Below are 17,002 nucleotides of genomic sequence, written 5' to 3'. Positions count from 1 at the left end.
TAATACCCTGGCATGCTGCGATCACCTATTAAACCATTAGATCATCGCTGTCAGCAGTGTCTAAAGGAATCTTATATCCATCCCTGGTGGTCTAGTGGGGGGAATCAGACTATTTTGGTCGTAATTATTTTGTCTACCAGGACAAGTGGATTGTGTTCCGCTTTAGTCCCTTGGACAAGTAGTTTTTTTTTTTAAAATTTCCACACCCCTGCTCACATTAGGTAGCCATAGCCCCCCCCCCCCCAAACACACAGACAGACACAGACACACACAGACAAACTTACCTGCCCTGCACAGCGCTTCTCCTCTCCAGCGGCGGCCTGACGAGTGACGTCACTGACGTCCTCCTGAGTGGGTCTGCAGAAGTACGTCACTTGTGCGACGTCCCTCGTCAGACCCCGGTCGGCCGGAGGCAGACTCACTGTCTAAAGTGCCCGCTGCGCTATTATACCCCGCAGCTGCTTTAGAACAGTGAGCAGCGGCGGCGCCAACCCTACCATGAACCTACTAGGCACAAAAAAAAAGGGGGCAGCAAAATGCCACCCCTGAAAAGTGCCACCTGGGACTTATGGTCCCACCGGGTCCCATGGTAGGGCCGACCAGAGGCGGCTCTAGACTTTGTGAGGCCTTAGGCGAAACTTGAACATGGGGCCCTGCTTTGTTTTCTGCTGAAATTACATGGTGGTCCGGCTGTGAGATGGTTATACTGTGACATCACTGTGTATTATCCCTGTACTGTGACATCACTGTGTATTATTTCTGTACTGTGCCATCACTCTGTGTATTATCCCTGTAATGTGACATCACTGTGTATTATCTCTGCACTGTGCCATCACTGTGTATTATCCCTGTACTGTGACGTCACTGTGTATTATCTCTGTACTGTGCCATCACTCTGTGTATTATCCCTGTAATGTGACATCACTGTGTGTATTATCTCTGTACTGTGACATCACTGTGTGTATTATCCCTGTACTGTGACATCACTGTGTGTATTATCTCTGAACTGTGACATCACTGTGTGTATTATCTCTGAACTGTGACATCACTGTGTGTATTATCTCTGTACTGTGACATCACTGTGTGTATTATATCTGTACTGTGACATCACTGTGTATTGTCCCTGTACTGTGACATCACTGTGTGTATTATCCCTGTACTGTGACATCACTTTGTATTATCCCTGTACTGTGACATCACTGTGTATTATCTGTGTACTGTGACATCACTGTGTATTATCCCTGTACTGTGACGTCACTGTGTATTATCTCTGTACTGTGCCATCACTCTGTGTATTATCCCTGTAATATGACATCACTGTGTGTATTATCTCTGTACTGTGACATCACTGTGTATTATCTCTGTACTGTGACATCACTGTGTGTATTATCCCTGTACTGTGACATCACTGTGTGTATTATCTCTGAACTGTGACATCACTGTGTGTATTATCTCTGTACTGTGACATCACTGTGTGTATTATATCTGTACTGTGACATCACTGTGTGTATTATATCTGTACTGTGACATCACTGTGTATTGTCCCTGTACTGTGACATCACTGTGTGTATTATCCCTGTACTGTGACATCACTTTGTATTATCCCTGTACTGTGACATCACTGTGTATTATCTCTGTACTGTGACATCACTGTGTATTGTGCCTGTACTGTGACATCACTGTTTATTATTCCTGTACTGTGACATCACTGTGTGTATTATCTCTGTACTGTGACATCACTGTGTATTATCCCTGTACTGTGACATCACTGTGTATTATCCCTGTACTGTGACATCACTGTGTATTATCCCTGTACTGTGACATCACTGTGTATTATCCCTGTGCTGTGACATCACTGTGCATTATCCCTGTACTGTGACATCACTGTGTGTATTATTCCTGTACTGTGACATCACTGTGTATATTATCTCTGAACTATAACATCACTGTGTGTTATCTCTATACTGCAACATCACTGTTGATACTTACACTGCACTGTGACATCACTGTATATATTAAGCCTGTATACCCTAATATCACTGTACATATTTACCTTGCACTGCGAGTGACAATACAGGGTAAATATGCACAGTTCAGAGTTAATATAAACAGTAATGTCTCTGTACAGGGACAGTAAACAGTTTTGCCACTACAGGGTTAATAAACGCAGTGTTGTCACAGTAGAGGGTAACTATACAGTGATGTCATTGTACCGGGAAAATATACACAGTGAAGTCAGCATTCAAGAATAATAAACTGTGATGTCACTACAGGGTTGTTATACACAGTGACATCAAATTACAGGATGAAGCACAGTGATGTCACAGTTTATGAAGCACAGTGATCAAAAACTACAAATTGACCCAATAAGGGGCTAAGAGGCCAAAACAATATAATTATCCAAACCCCAAGGCCGCAGCCTGGGGTGCAAAACACCTCAAATTACTCCCCCACTAAAACATAACTTTTAATTGTGTATATATTAAAAGATAACAAATCCAGAAGGTGATGATTAAAAATACAGTGTCACATGGGAGAATAATATAGTTATTGGAGCAACATTACTCCAGTGTTCGGGGCTCTGCAGAAGCCCAACATCCCAATTGTGACACTTATTAAAAACACAAAATTGCCGCCTCTACATGTTTCGCCGTCACCACGGCGTTCTCAAGAGGCAATATGTGCCAACAACACTCCAAAATGGCGGCAGGGGGTATTTATAGACCATCTCCCTATCATCATCAGTCAGCGACATCCATATCCAGCCTATCCCAGATATCCTAGTATTACTCCAATCATGATTCAATATATGAATCACTTCCCAGGTACTCCCGCTGTTGGGGACCAATTTTGTGTTTTTAATAAGAAGCACAGTGATGTCACAGAGACTACAGAATGTACAACTGTACGTATGATAAAGATGGCGGGATGCTATTGAAACGTCACACATACATGGGGGAATAAAACACTTTGTTTTTGCACCTTATCTGGGAGTGCCGCTGGATCTTTAGTTTTGTAGATAGATAGATGATAGATATGAGATAGATAATAGATATGAGATAGATAGATGATAGATATGAGATAGATAATAGATATGAGATAGATAATAGATATGAGATAGATAATAGATATGAGATAGATAGATAGATGGATAGATAGATGATAGATACTATTTCTTTCTAGCTATCTATCTAAAACAAATAAAAACGGCACAACCAAAATCCAGAAATTAGAGGGAAGTCGGGGTGCCCGCATACTTGGAACCTGGGTCCACTGGTTCCTCAATCCAGACAAAGAACAATATGATGCAACACGCCACAAGTTTTCAGAAAATGGTGGTTTATTCCATCATGTGCATAGTCCATAGTCCATGCACATGATGGAATAAACCACCATTTTCTGCAAACTTGTGGCGTGCTGCATCATATTGTTCTTTATCTATCTATATTTCTATATTCTATCTATATCATATCAATCTATATCTATCATATCCATCTATCTCCTATGTATCTATCTATCTCATATCTATCTATATCATATATATCTATCATCTATCTATCTATCTATCTATCATCTATTTATCTATCTATCTCATATCTATCTATATATCCATCTATTTATGTATCTATCTATCTATATATCATCTATCTATCTATCTCTCATATCTATCTTTCATCTATCTCTCATCTATCTGAGATATATATGAGATAGATAGATAGATAGATAAATAGAAAGATAGATAGATAGATAGATATGATATAGATAGATAGATAGATATGAGATAGATAGATAGATACATAAATAGATAGATGGATATATATATATATATATTCATATATATATATATATACACACACGAGATAGATATGATATAGATAGATAGATATGAGATAGATAGATAGGAGATAGATGGATAGATAGATAGATAGATAGATAGATGATTGATAGATCAGTGTTTCCCAACTAGGAGGGCCTCCAGCTGTTGCAAAACCACAACTCCCAGTATGCTCATAAAGCCAAAGGAATGCTGGGAGTTGTAGTTTTGCAACAGCTGGAGGCCCCCTGGTTGGGAAACTGATCTATCTATCTTTCTCCTATCTATCTATATCATATAAATGTATCTATATCATATCCATCTATCTATATCATATCCATCTATCTCCTATCTATCTGTCTATATCATATCTATCTATCATCTATCTATCGGTCTATCATCTATCTATCCATCTATTTACTGTATGTATCTTTCTATATATCATCTCTCTATCTATATATCATCTATTTATCTTTCTATCTCTCATATCTATCTAGCTATCTCTCGTCTATCTATCTCTCATCTATCTGAGTTAGATAGATAGATATGAGATAGATAGATGAGAGATAGATAGATATGAGAAAGATAGATAGATGCATAAATAGATGGATATAGATAGATGGATGGATAGATATGAGATAGATAGATAGATAGATAGATAGATAGATAGGAGATTGATAGATAGATATTAGATAGATGCATAAATAGATGGATATAGATAGATGGATGGATAGATATGAGATAGATAGATAGATAGATAGATAGGAGATTGATTGATAGATAGATAGATCAGTGTTCCCCAACATGGGGGCCTCCAGCTGTTGCAAAACTACAACTCCCAGTATGCTCATAAAGCCAAAGCAATGCTGGGAGTTGTAGTTTTGCAACAGCTGGAGGCCCCCTGGTTGGGAAACACTGAACTACCTCCCACTGTCTCCCGAACTACAACTTTCCCCCTCTCCCCCAAGCAAGTTACTTACTTTAAAAGGGCAGCATCAGCAGTGGGCACTGGGCAGGTAAGTCTTCCATACTGGTGGTGTCCGGGCCTGTATACACACAGCAGGCCTGCTCCACAAGGTCCAGCAGCAGCATACAGGGGAGTGAGAGAGGGGGAGGAGCTTCCTGTCTGCTCTTCCCAGTCTGCATAGCGCGGCCCCTGCGTGGTGACAGGGCTGCTGGCTGAAGATTTATTAAATAAAAGGATGCCGGAGTAAATGGCTCCGGGGGGCGGGGGGTGCAGCGGGGGCTCGGGCCCCTTACTGGTGAACTAGCTGTACCCCCCTGAGGGCCATGAGAGCTGCTAGTGACCTACTGCTGCTAGGGGGGGGCACAAGGGGGGGGGGCAATCATGATGTGGGGGGGGCCAATCATGATGTAGGGGGGGCCGTGGCCCCCTCTGCCCCCCCCCCCTAGAGACGTCACTGGGCCGCCTGCAAGGGGTGGTTGAACGCAGCATCCATCCGGGTGCTGTCAAACTTGCTGTGGTCGGGGAGTATGCGGTGGTATGTGGCCTAATGCTCGCCTCTGGGGCCGGACCTGGAGAGGGCAGCGGGCCCCCTTTCACGCTGGGCCCCTGTTCCTGCTGCACAGTTCGTCTGTTTTCTCTCTGAGGTTTTTTTTTTTTGGGGGGGGGGGGGGGGGGGCGGGGTTCAGGAGGTCTTTCAGCAGCCCTTTCTCCGATCAGCAGCTGTTTCTATAGCAGGCGACCAGCCCCAGCAGCCCTTTCTCTTAAAGTGGCAGAGGATCAGCAGGGGCTGGTCGGGCACAGCGCTGGGGCTCGCCACCGGCAGGCAGGATGGAACCGGAACTGCTGTATTAAACTTCAATCCCGGCGGTCTTCCGGAGAGTGAGGAGCAACTTGCGCTAGTCGGGTCCCTGAGCGAGGCCCCCCATTAACGCGAGAACTGAGGCGGTGGCCTATTATGCTAGAGCCACCTCTGCTGTCAGTTGGCCAGCCTGCTGCAGTCAGCCCAGGAAGCCTCATTGCTTCCGGCACGGCCAGTCTTGCGGCCGGCCGTGCGACAACCACTGTCAGGGGCCGGTGCATTGCCGTGGAATGAGATTTGCCATAGAATGAGATGGTCCGCCTCCATCACATCCTATTGGCTCACTCTTGTCACGTGACATATTTAAACCTCACGCATCGATGCGCACAGTAGTGTCAGTTTGGCTATGACAGGGAGAGGATCTCCTCACCCTGTGATAGCTGAAGCTGTACGGAGCTCTCATGGCCTCTGTGGCCCGCCAGAAGTTCACACATGTACGTAGCTCATACGGCTGCCTCATATACATTTACTGTTGATCCACAGCGCTGTCATCAGTGTGCGTCCCCGCGAGCGCCCCACGCCCGCAGCTCTACTCCCCGTCCTCCGCCCCCCGCAGCTCTACTCCCCGTCCCGTTAACGCTCAGGGAGCGGGGAACAGAAAGTAGAGAATCAGGCGCAGGTCAAGTAATTCGCGTAGTGCTGCGCATGCGCAGTACTACTTTACCTGCGCCCGATGCTCTATTTTCTGTTCCCCACTCCCTGAGCGTTAACGGGACGGGGAGTAGAGCTGCGGGGGACGGGGAGTAGAGCTGCGGGCGTGGGGCGCTCGTGGGGACGCACACTGATGACAGCGCCATCGGGCGTAGGAATCCCCATAGCGCTGTGGATCGCTCCATGAGCGTTCACAGGGGACGGGGAGTAGAGCTGCGGGGGACGGGGTGTAGAGTTGCGTAGGACGGGGAGAAGAGCTGCGGGGGACGGGGAGTAGAGCTGCGGGGGACGGGGAGTAGAGATGCGGGGGACGGGGTGTAGAGATGCGGGGGACGGGGAGAAGAGCTGCGGGGGACGGGGAGTAGAGCTGCGGGGGACGGGGAGTAGAGATGCAGGGGACGGGGAGTAGAGATGCGGGGGACGGGGTGTAGAGATGCGGGGGACGGGGAGAAGAGCTGCGGGGGACGGGGAGTAGAGCTGCGGGGGGCGGGGAGTACAGCTGCGGGGGACGGGGAGTACAGCTGCGGGGGGTCGGAGGACGGGGAGTAGAGCTGCGGGCGTGGGGAGCTCGCGGGGACGTACACTGATGACAGCGCCATCGGGCATCGGGATCCCGATAGCGCTGTGGATCAACAGTACATGTAATAATAGAGTAAATGTATATGAGCCAGCCGTATGAGCTGCGTACATGTGTGAACTTCTGTCGGCCCACAGAGGCCATGAGAGCTCCGTACAGCTTCAGCTATCACAGGGTGAGGAGATCCTCTCCCTGTGATAGCCAAACTGACACTACTGTGCGCATCGATGCGTGACGTTTAAATATGTCACGTGACAAGAGTGAGCCAATAGGATGTGATGGAGGCGGACCATCTCATTCTATGGCAAATCTCATTCCACGGCAATGCACCGGGCCAAGAAGTCTTCTTTAACATGGTGCGGCCGGTGCATTGCCATAGAATGAGATGGTCCGCCTCCATCACATCCTATTGGCTCACTCTTGTCACATGACATATTTAAACGTCACACATCGATGCGCACAGCAGTGTCAGTTTGGCTATCACAGGGAGAGGATCTCCTCTCCCTGTGATAGCTGAAGCTGCATGGAGCTCTCATGGCCTCTGTGGCCCGACAGAAGTTCACACATTTACGCAGCTCATACGGCTGGCTCATATACATTTACTGTTGATCCACAGCGCTATCGGGATCCCAATGCCCGAAGGCGCTGTCATCAGTGTGCGTCCCCGCGAGCGCCCCACGCCCGCAGCTCTACTCCCCCGTCCCCCTTAGCTCTACTCCCCGTCCCTTTGACGCTCAGGGAGCGGGGAACAGAAAGTAGAGCATCGGGCGCAGGTTAAGTTATTCGCGTAGTGCTGCACATGCGCAGTACTACTTTACCTGCGCCCGATGCTCTACTTTCTGTTCCCCGCTCCCTGAGCGTTAATGGGACGGGGAGTAGAGCTGCGGGCGTGGGGCGCTAGCGGGGACGCACACTGATGACAGCGCCATCGGGCATCGGGATCCCGATAGCGCTGTGGATCAACAGTACATGTAATAATAGAGTAAATGTATATGAGCCAGCCGTATGAGCTGCGTACATGTGTGAACTTCTGTCGGCCTACAGAGGCCATGCGAGCTCCGTACAGCTTCAGCTATCACAGGGTGAGGAGATCCTCTCCCTGTGATAGCCAAACTGACACTACTGTGCGCATCGATGCGTGACGTTTAAATATGTCACGTGACAAGAGTGAGCCAATAGGATGTGATGGAGGCGGACCATCTCATTCTATGGCAAATCTCATTCCACGGCAATGCACCGGGCCAAGAAGTCTTCTTTAACATGGTGCGGCCGGTGCATTGCCATAGAATGAGATGGTCCGCCTCCATCACATCCTATTGGCTCACTCTTGTCACATGACATATTTAAACGTCACACATCGATGCGCACAGCAGTGTCAGTTTGGCTATCACAGGGAGAGGATCTCCTCTCCCTGTGATAGCTGAAGCTGCACGGAGCTCTCATGGCCTCTGTGGCCCGACAGAAGCTCACACATTTACGCAGCTCATACGGCTGGCTCATATACATTTACTGTTGATCCACAGCGCTATCGGGATCCCGAAGGCGCTGTCATCAGTGTGCGTCCCCGCGAGCGCCCCACGCCCGCAGCTCTACTCCCCGTCCCGTTGACGCTCAGGGAGCGGGGAACAGAAAGTAGAGCATCGGGCGCAGGTTAAGTTATTCGCGTAGTGCTGCACATGCGCAGTACTACTTTACCTGCGCCCGATGCTCTACTTTCTGTTCCCCGCTCCCTGAGCGTTAATGGGACGGGGAGTAGAGCTGCGGGCGTGGGGCGCTAGCGGGGACGCACACTGATGACAGCGCCATCGGGCATCGGGATCCCGATAGCGCTGTGGATCAACAGTACATGTAATAATAGAGTAAATGTATATGAGCCAGCCGTATGAGCTGCGTACATGTGTGAACTTCTGTCGGCCTACAGAGGCCATGCGAGCTCCGTACAGCTTCAGCTATCACAGGGTGAGGAGATCCTCTCCCTGTGATAGCCAAACTGACACTACTGTGCGCATCGATGCGTGACGTTTAAATATGTCACGTGACAAGAGTGAGCCAATAGGATGTGATGGAGGCGGACCATCTCATTCTATGGCAAATCTCATTCCACGGCAATGCACCGGGCCAAGAAGTCTTCTTTAACATGGTGCGGCCGGTGCATTGCCATAGAATGAGATGGTCCGCCTCCATCACATCCTATTGGCTCACTCTTGTCACATGACATATTTAAACGTCACACATCGATGCGCACAGCAGTGTCAGTTTGGCTATCACAGGGAGAGGATCTCCTCTCCCTGTGATAGCTGAAGCTGCACGGAGCTCTCATGGCCTCTGTGGCCCGACAGAAGCTCACACATTTACGCAGCTCATACGGCTGGCTCATATACATTTACTGTTGATCCACAGCGCTATCGGGATCCCGAAGGCGCTGTCATCAGTGTGCGTCCCCGCGAGCGCCCCACGCCCGCAGCTCTACTCCCCGTCCCGTTGACGCTCAGGGAGCGGGGAACAGAAAGTAGAGCATCGGGCGCAGGTTAAGTTATTCGCGTAGTGCTGCACATGCGCAGTACTACTTTACCTGCGCCCGATGCTCTACTTTCTGTTCCCCGCTCCCTGAGCGTTAATGGGACGGGGAGTAGAGCTGCGGGCATGGGGCGCTAGCGGGGACGCACACTGATGACAGCGCCATCGGGCATCGGGATCCCGATAGCGCTGTGGATCAACAGTACATGTAATAATAGAGTAAGTGTATATGAGCCAGCCGTATCAGCTGCGTACATGTGTGAACTTCTGTCGGGCCACAGAGGCCATGAGCGCTCCGTGCAGCTTTAGCTATCACAGGGAGAGGAGATCCTCTCCCTGTGATAGCCAAACTGACACTGCTGTGCGCATCGATGCGTGACGTTTAAATATGTCACGTGACAAGAGTGAGCCAATAGGATGTGATGGAGGCGGACCATCTCATTCTATGGCAAATCTCGTTCTACGGCAATGCACCGGCCATTTGGCAGTCAAGGTGATCGGCAAACCGGGGATTTTCCCGGTATCCCAGTCCAGCCTTGACTCTGGCTGGGTGGCAGTCACCCACCAGTACACACAGCAGACCCTAAACCCATATCATTATTGCTAAGCAGGAAGATGGGAGTCCATTTCACTCTGATGGACCATTTTTAAATGCAATCCATAACCTGGCTTTGGCAGGAACCCTTCTTACTCCTCCTACTTGCATTTGATACTGGGTTTAGGATCTGCATAGGAAACACACACAAGCACACACTTACCTTTGTTGCCTTCTGACGCCTCCTTGGCTGTCCCCAAACGGTATAAAACCATAAGCCACGGGAAGTTGTAAGGATAGAGGACATACCTGCATCCTATTGGACTCACTTGTCTTGGTTAAATCCAGCTTATTTGACAACCTATGGTGCTGCTGCTTCTGCTCATGGAAGTGCTGCTTCTGACAAGGCTGTTCTTTGGTGGTCCTAGGCGACATTACAATCTCCATGGTTACATACACATTTGCAACTGCAACAATACACACATATGCATGTATGTATGTATGTATGTATGTGTATCTATCTATCTCTATATATATTTATCTCTCTCTCTCTCTCTGTATATATATATATATATATATATATATATATATATATATATTTCTTTTAAATATATATATAGAGAGAGATAGAGATGGAAATACTTTTTTAAACATGTTTTCACCTTTTTCTACCTTCTTTTTTTTCTTCTCTCCATGTTTTCCTTCTTTCCTCCTTTTTTCCTATGCTGCTGCTTCTTATTTTTCTTCTTTTTCAGACCCTATCATTGCACTATTGCTTATTCAATACCACCAGCAGATGGAGACACTATATTGCAACATTAGTTGTGAGCAGCAGTTTGTACAAACAAATGCCTCATAGCTGATGTCCTATCCATTATTGCAATGGATGGCTGGCTGGCAACATTTGTTTTTATTATTCCAATACCACAGTACCAATGCATGGTCACTCAACAGCAATGACACCCCCATGTCAATTAACAAGATTCAGCTCCCACTACCTGAAAGACAGCTACCTATCATGTCATGTCCAACCTGCACTGGTGTGCAGGTTGCTGAGCTTATTCAATTAAAGAGGACATTCAGCAGCAGCAGCAGTCCTGTGCCTGGTCGCTCTAACAGGGGCCAGACACAAGCGGCACAACCTATTGTCTTTTGCCTGCAGTAAGGGCCCACTGGACTAGCCAGCAAGCAGCTGCAGCAGCAAATAAACAGGTAATCTTTCTTTCCAACACTGAAACCTGGTGGTGCACTTAATATATGCTACCAGATAGGGGACATATCAGATATTAAACTGATAAAAACAGACACCACATTTGATCTCAGCCAAAAAGAAGGACGAGAAGTGATAACTGTCAAAGGGGAGGAACCCCTTCACATGCACCATCACTACTTGTAGGAAGGGAGGCTGGCTGGCAGCCTCCCATACACACCCTGGCTGGGTGGCAGTCACCCACCAGTACACACAGCAGACCCTAAACCCATATCATTATCATTATTGCTAAGCAGGAAGATGGGAGTCCATTTCACTCTGATGGAGCATTTTTAAATGCAATCCATAACCTGGCTTTGGCAGGAACCTTTCTTTCGCCTCCTACTTGCATGTGATACTGGGTTTAGGATCTGCATAGGAAACACACACACACACACACAAGCACACACTTACATGTGTTGCCTGCTGACTCCTCCTTGGCTGTCCCCAAACGGTATAAAACCAACAGCCACGGGAAGCTGTAAGGATAGAGGACATACCTGCATCCTATTGGACTCACTTGTCTTGGTTAAATCCAGCTTATTTGACAACCTATGGTGCTGCTGCTTCTACTCATGGAAGTGCGGCTTCTGACAAGGCTGTTCTTTGGTGGGCCTAGGCGACATCACAATCTCCATGGTTACATACACAACAAAGGTCAGATGTTGTTTACACCTGGCCATGCCAGTGGTATTGAGTAGCATATCCCAGTGCTAAGGGTCCTGGGTGCAACAATCTTTCAATGGGGAATAGCCGAGCTGAGTTTGTCAAGTGCACCCATGTTTGCAACTCCAGCAATACACACATATTGTTACGCCGAGCGCTCCGGGTCCCCGCTCCTCCCCGGAGCGCTCGCAACATCCTCGCAATTGCAGCGCCCCGGTCAGACCTGCTGACCGGGTGCGCTGCGATACCTCTCCCAGCCGGGATGCGATTCGCGATGCGGGAGGCGCCCGCTCGCGATGCGCACCCCGGCTCCCGTACCTGACTCGCTCTCCGTCGGTCTTGTCCCGGCGCGCACGGCCCCGCTCCTTAGGGCGCGCGCGCCGGGTCTCTGCGATTTAAAGGGCCACTGCGCCACTGATTGGCGCAGTTGGCTTAATTAGTGTGTTCACCTGTGCACTCCCTATTTATACCTCACTTCCCCTGCACTCCCTCGCCGGATCTTGTTGCCATTGTGCCAGTGAAAGCGTTTCCTTGTGTGTTCCTAGCCTGTGTTCCAGACCTCCTGCCGTTGCCCCTGACTACGATCCTTGCTGCCTGCCCCGACCTTCTGCTACGTCCGACCTTGCTCTTGTCTACTCCCTTGTACCGCGCCTATCTTCAGCAGTCAGAGAGGTTGAGCCGTTGCTGGTGGATACGACCTGGTTGCTACCGCCGCTGCAAGACCATCCCGCTTTGCGGCGGGCTCTGGTGAATACCAGTAGCAACTTAGAACCGGTCCACCAGCACGGTCCACGCCAATCCCTCTCTGGCACAGAGGATCCACCTCCTGCCAGCCGAATCGTGACAGTAGATCCGGCCATGGATCCCGCTGAAGTTCCACTGCCAGTTGTCGCCGACCTCACCACGGTGGTCGCCCAGCAGTCGCAACAGATAGCGCAACAAGGCCACCAGCTGTCTCAACTGACCGTGATGCTACAGCAGCTACTACCACAGCTTCAGCAATCATCTCCTCCGCCAGCTCCTGCACCTCCTCCGCAGCGAGTGGCCGCTTCCGGCCTACGACTATCCTTGCCGGATAAATTTGATGGGGACTCTAAGTTTTGCCGTGGCTTTCTTTCGCAATGTTCCCTGCACTTGGAGATGATGTCGGACCAGTTTCCTACTGAAAGGTCTAAGGTGGCTTTCGTAGTCAGCCTTCTGTCTGGGAAAGCTCTGTCATGGGCCACACCGCTCTGGGACCGCAATGACCACGTCACTGCCTCTGTACACTCCTTCTTCACGGAGATTCGAAGTGTCTTTGAGGAACCTGCCCGAGCCTCTTCTGCTGAGACTGCCCTGCTGAACCTGGTCCAGGGTAATTCTTCTGTTGGCGAGTACGCCATCCAATTCCGTACCCTTGCCTCCGAATTATCCTGGAATAATGAGGCCCTCTGCGCGACCTTTAAAAAAGGCCTATCCAGCAACATTAAAGATGTTCTGGCCGCACGAGAAATTCCTGCTAACCTGCATGAACTTATTCATCTGGCCACCCGCATTGACATGCGTTTTTCTGAAAGGCGTCAGGAGCTCCGCCAGGATATGGACTTTGTTCGCACAAGGCGTTTTTTCTCCCCGGCTCCTCTCTCCTCTGGTCCTCTGCAATCCGTTCCTGTGCCTCCCGCCGTGGAGGCTATGCAAGTTGACCGGTCTCGCTTGACACCTCAAGAGAGGACACGACGCCGCATGGAGAATCTGTGCCTGTACTGTGCCGGTACCGAACACTTCCTGAAGGATTGTCCTATCCGTCCTCCCCGCCTGGAAAGACGTACGCTGACTCCGCACAAAGGTGAGACAGTTCTTGATGTCAACTCTGCTTCTCCACGCCTGTGCCTGTGCGGATATCTTCCTCTACCTTCTCCTTCTCTACTATGGCCTTCTTGGATTCCGGATCTGCAGGAAATTTTATTTTGGCCTCTCTCATCAACAGGTTCAACATCCCGGTGACCAGTCTCGCCAGACCCCTCTACATCAATTGTGTTAACAATGAAAGATTGGACTGTACCGTGCGTTACCGCACGGAACCCCTCCTAATGTGCATCGGACCTCATCACGAAAAAATTTAGTTTTTGGTCCTCTCCAATTGCACTTCCGAAATTCTTCTTGGATTACTTTGGCTTCAACGCCATTCCCCAACCCTTGATTGGTCCACAGGAGAAATCAAGAGCTGGGGTACTTCTTGTTTCAAAGACTGTCTTAAACCGGTTCCCAGTACTCCCTGCCGTGACCCTGTGGTTCCCCCTGTAACCGGTCTTCCTAAGGCTTATATGGACTATGCTGACGTGTTTTGCAAAAAGCAAGCTGAGACTTTACCTCCTCACAGGCCTTATGACTGTCCTATTGACCTCCTCCCGGGTACTACTCCACCCCGGGGCAGAATTTATCCTCTGTCCGCTCCAGAGACTCTTGCTATGTCTGAATACATCCAGGAAAATTTAAAAAAGGGGTTTATCCGCAAATCCTCCTCTCCTGCCGGAGCTGGATTTTTTTTTTGTGTCCAAAAAAGATGGCTCCCTACGTCCTTGCATTGATTACCGCGGACTTAATAAAATCACGGTAAAGAACCGCTACCCCCTACCTCTTATCTCAGAACTCTTTGATCGCCTTCAAGGTGCCCACATCTTTACCAAACTGGACTTAAGAGGTGCTTATAATCTCATCCGCATCAGGGAGGGGGACGAATGGAAGACTGCATTTAACACCAGAGATGGACACTTTGAGTATCTGGTCATGCCCTTTGGCCTGTGCAACGCCCCTGCCGTCTTCCAAGACTTTGTTAATGAAATTTTTCGTGATCTCTTATATTCCTGTGTTGTTGTTTATCTGGACGATATTCTGATTTTTTCTGCCAACTTAGAAGAACACCGCCAGCATGTCCGCATGGTTCTTCAGAGACTTCGAGACAATCAACTTTATGCCAAAATGGAGAAATGTCTGTTTGAATGTCAATCTCTTCCTTTCCTAGGATACTTGGTCTCTGGCCAGGGATTACAAATGGACCCAGATAAACTCTCTGCCGTCTTAGATTGGCCACGCCCCTCCGGACTCCGTGCTATCCAACGTTTTTTGGGGTTCGCCAATTATTACAGACAATTTATTCCACACTTTTCCACTATTGTGGCTCCTATCGTGGCTTTAACCAAGACAAATGCTAATCCCAAGTCCTGGTCTCCCCAAGCGGAAGACGCATTTAAACGGCTCAAGTCTGCCTTTTCTTCTGCTCCCGTGCTCTCCAGACCTGACCCATCTAAACCCTTCCTATTGGAGGTAGATGCCTCCTCAGTGGGAGCTGGAGCGGTCCTTCTACAAAAAAATTCTTCCGGGCATGCTGTTACTTGTGTTTTTTTTTCTAGGACCTTCTCTCCGGCGGAGAGAAACTACTCCATCGGGGATCGAGAACTACTGGCCATTAAATTGGCGCTTGAGGAATGGAGGCATCTGCTGGAGGGATCAAAATTTCCAGTTATCATTTACACTGATCACAAGAATCTCTCCTATCTCCAGTCTGCCCAACGGCTGAACCCTCACCAGGCCAGGTGGTCGTTGTTCTTTGCCCGTTTTAACTTTGAAATTCATTTTCGCCCTGCCGACAAGAACATTAGGGCCGATGCCCTCTCTCGTTCCTCGGATGCCTCGGAAGTAGAGGTCTCTCCGCAACACATCATTCCTCCTGACTGTCTGATCTCCACTTCTCCAGCCTCCATCAGGCAAACTCCTCCAGGGAAGACCTTAGTTTCTCCACGCCAACGTCTCGGGATTCTCAAATGGGGACACTCCTCCCACCTCGCAGGCCATGCGGGCATCAAAAAGTCCTTGCAACTCATCTCTCGTTTCTATTAGTGGCCGACTCTGGAGACGGATGTTGTTGATTTTGTGCGGGCCTTTACTGTCTGTGCCCGGGATAAGACTCCTCGCCAGAAGCCTGCTGGTCTCCTTCATCCTCTGCCTGTCCCCGAACAGCCTTGGTCACTGATTGGTATGGACTTTATTACAGACTTACCCCCATCCCGTGGCAACACTGTTGTTTGGGTGGTCGTTGATCGATTTTCCAAGATGGCACATTTTATTCCTCTTCCTGGTCTTCCTTCAGCGCCTCAGTTGGCAAAAAATTTTTTGTACACATTTTTCGTCTTCACGGTTTGCCCACGCAGATCGTCTCGGATAGAGGCGTCCAATTCGTGTCTAAATTCTGGAGGGCCCTCTGTAAACAGCTCAAGATTAAATTAAACTTCTCTTCTTCTTATCATCCCCAATCCAATGGGCAAGTAGAAAGAATTAACCAGGTCCTGGGTGACTATTTACGGCATTTTGTTTCCTCCCGCCAGGATGACTGGGCAGACCTTCTACCATGGGCCGAATTCTCATACAACTTCAGAGTCTCTGAATCTTCTGCTAAGTCCCCATTTTTTGTGGTGTACGGCCGTCACCCTCTTCCCCCCCTCCCTACTCCCTTGCCCTCTGGTTTGCCCGCTGTGGATGAAGTGACTCGTGATCTTTCCACCATATGGAAAGAGACCCAAAATTCTCTTTTACAGGCTTCATTCCGCATGAAAAGGTTTGCCGATAAGTAAAGAAGAACTCCCCCCATTTTTGCTCCCGGAGACAAGGTATGGCTCTCCGCTAAATATGTCCGCTTTCGTGTCCCCAGTTACAAACTGGGACCACGCTATCTTGGTCCTTTCAAAGTCTTGTGCCAGATTAATCCTGTCTCTTACAAACTCCTTCTTCCTCCTTCTCTTCGTATTCCCAATGCCTTCCATGTCTCTCTCCTTAAACCACTCATCATCAACCGTTTCTCTCCCAAACTTGTTTCTCCCACTCCTGTTTCCGGTTCTTCTGACGTCTTCTCCGTGAAGGAGATACTGGCCTCCAAGACGGTCAGAGGGAAAAAAATTTTTTGGGTGGATTGGGAAGGCTGTGGTCCAGAAGAGAGATCCTGGGAACCTGAGGACAACATCCTAGACAAAAGTCTGGTCCTCAGGTTCTCAGGCTCCAAGAAGAGGGGGAGACCCAAGGGGGGGTACTGTTACGCCGAGCGCTCCGGGTCCCCGCTCCTCCCCGGAGCGCTCGCAACATCCTCGCAATTGCAGCGCCCCGGTCAGACCTGCTGACCGGGTGTGCTGCGATACCT

The 17,002-nt window shown here is 49.0% G+C and overlaps 1 pseudogene; it reads right to left on the bottom strand.

Moving 5' to 3' along the window:
• Window positions 1–11,159: 11,159 nt before the first annotated feature.
• LOC130308033 (U2 spliceosomal RNA) lies at window positions 11,160–11,267 on the bottom strand (annotated as a pseudogene).
• Between the last annotated feature and the right edge of the window lie 5,735 nt (window positions 11,268–17,002).

The sequence above is a fragment of the Hyla sarda genome, unplaced genomic scaffold (genome assembly GCF_029499605.1).
Source record: "Hyla sarda isolate aHylSar1 unplaced genomic scaffold, aHylSar1.hap1 scaffold_1456, whole genome shotgun sequence".
Classification (NCBI taxonomy): Eukaryota; Metazoa; Chordata; class Amphibia; order Anura; family Hylidae; genus Hyla; species Hyla sarda.
This window is presented reverse-complemented; position numbering and strand designations above follow the sequence as displayed.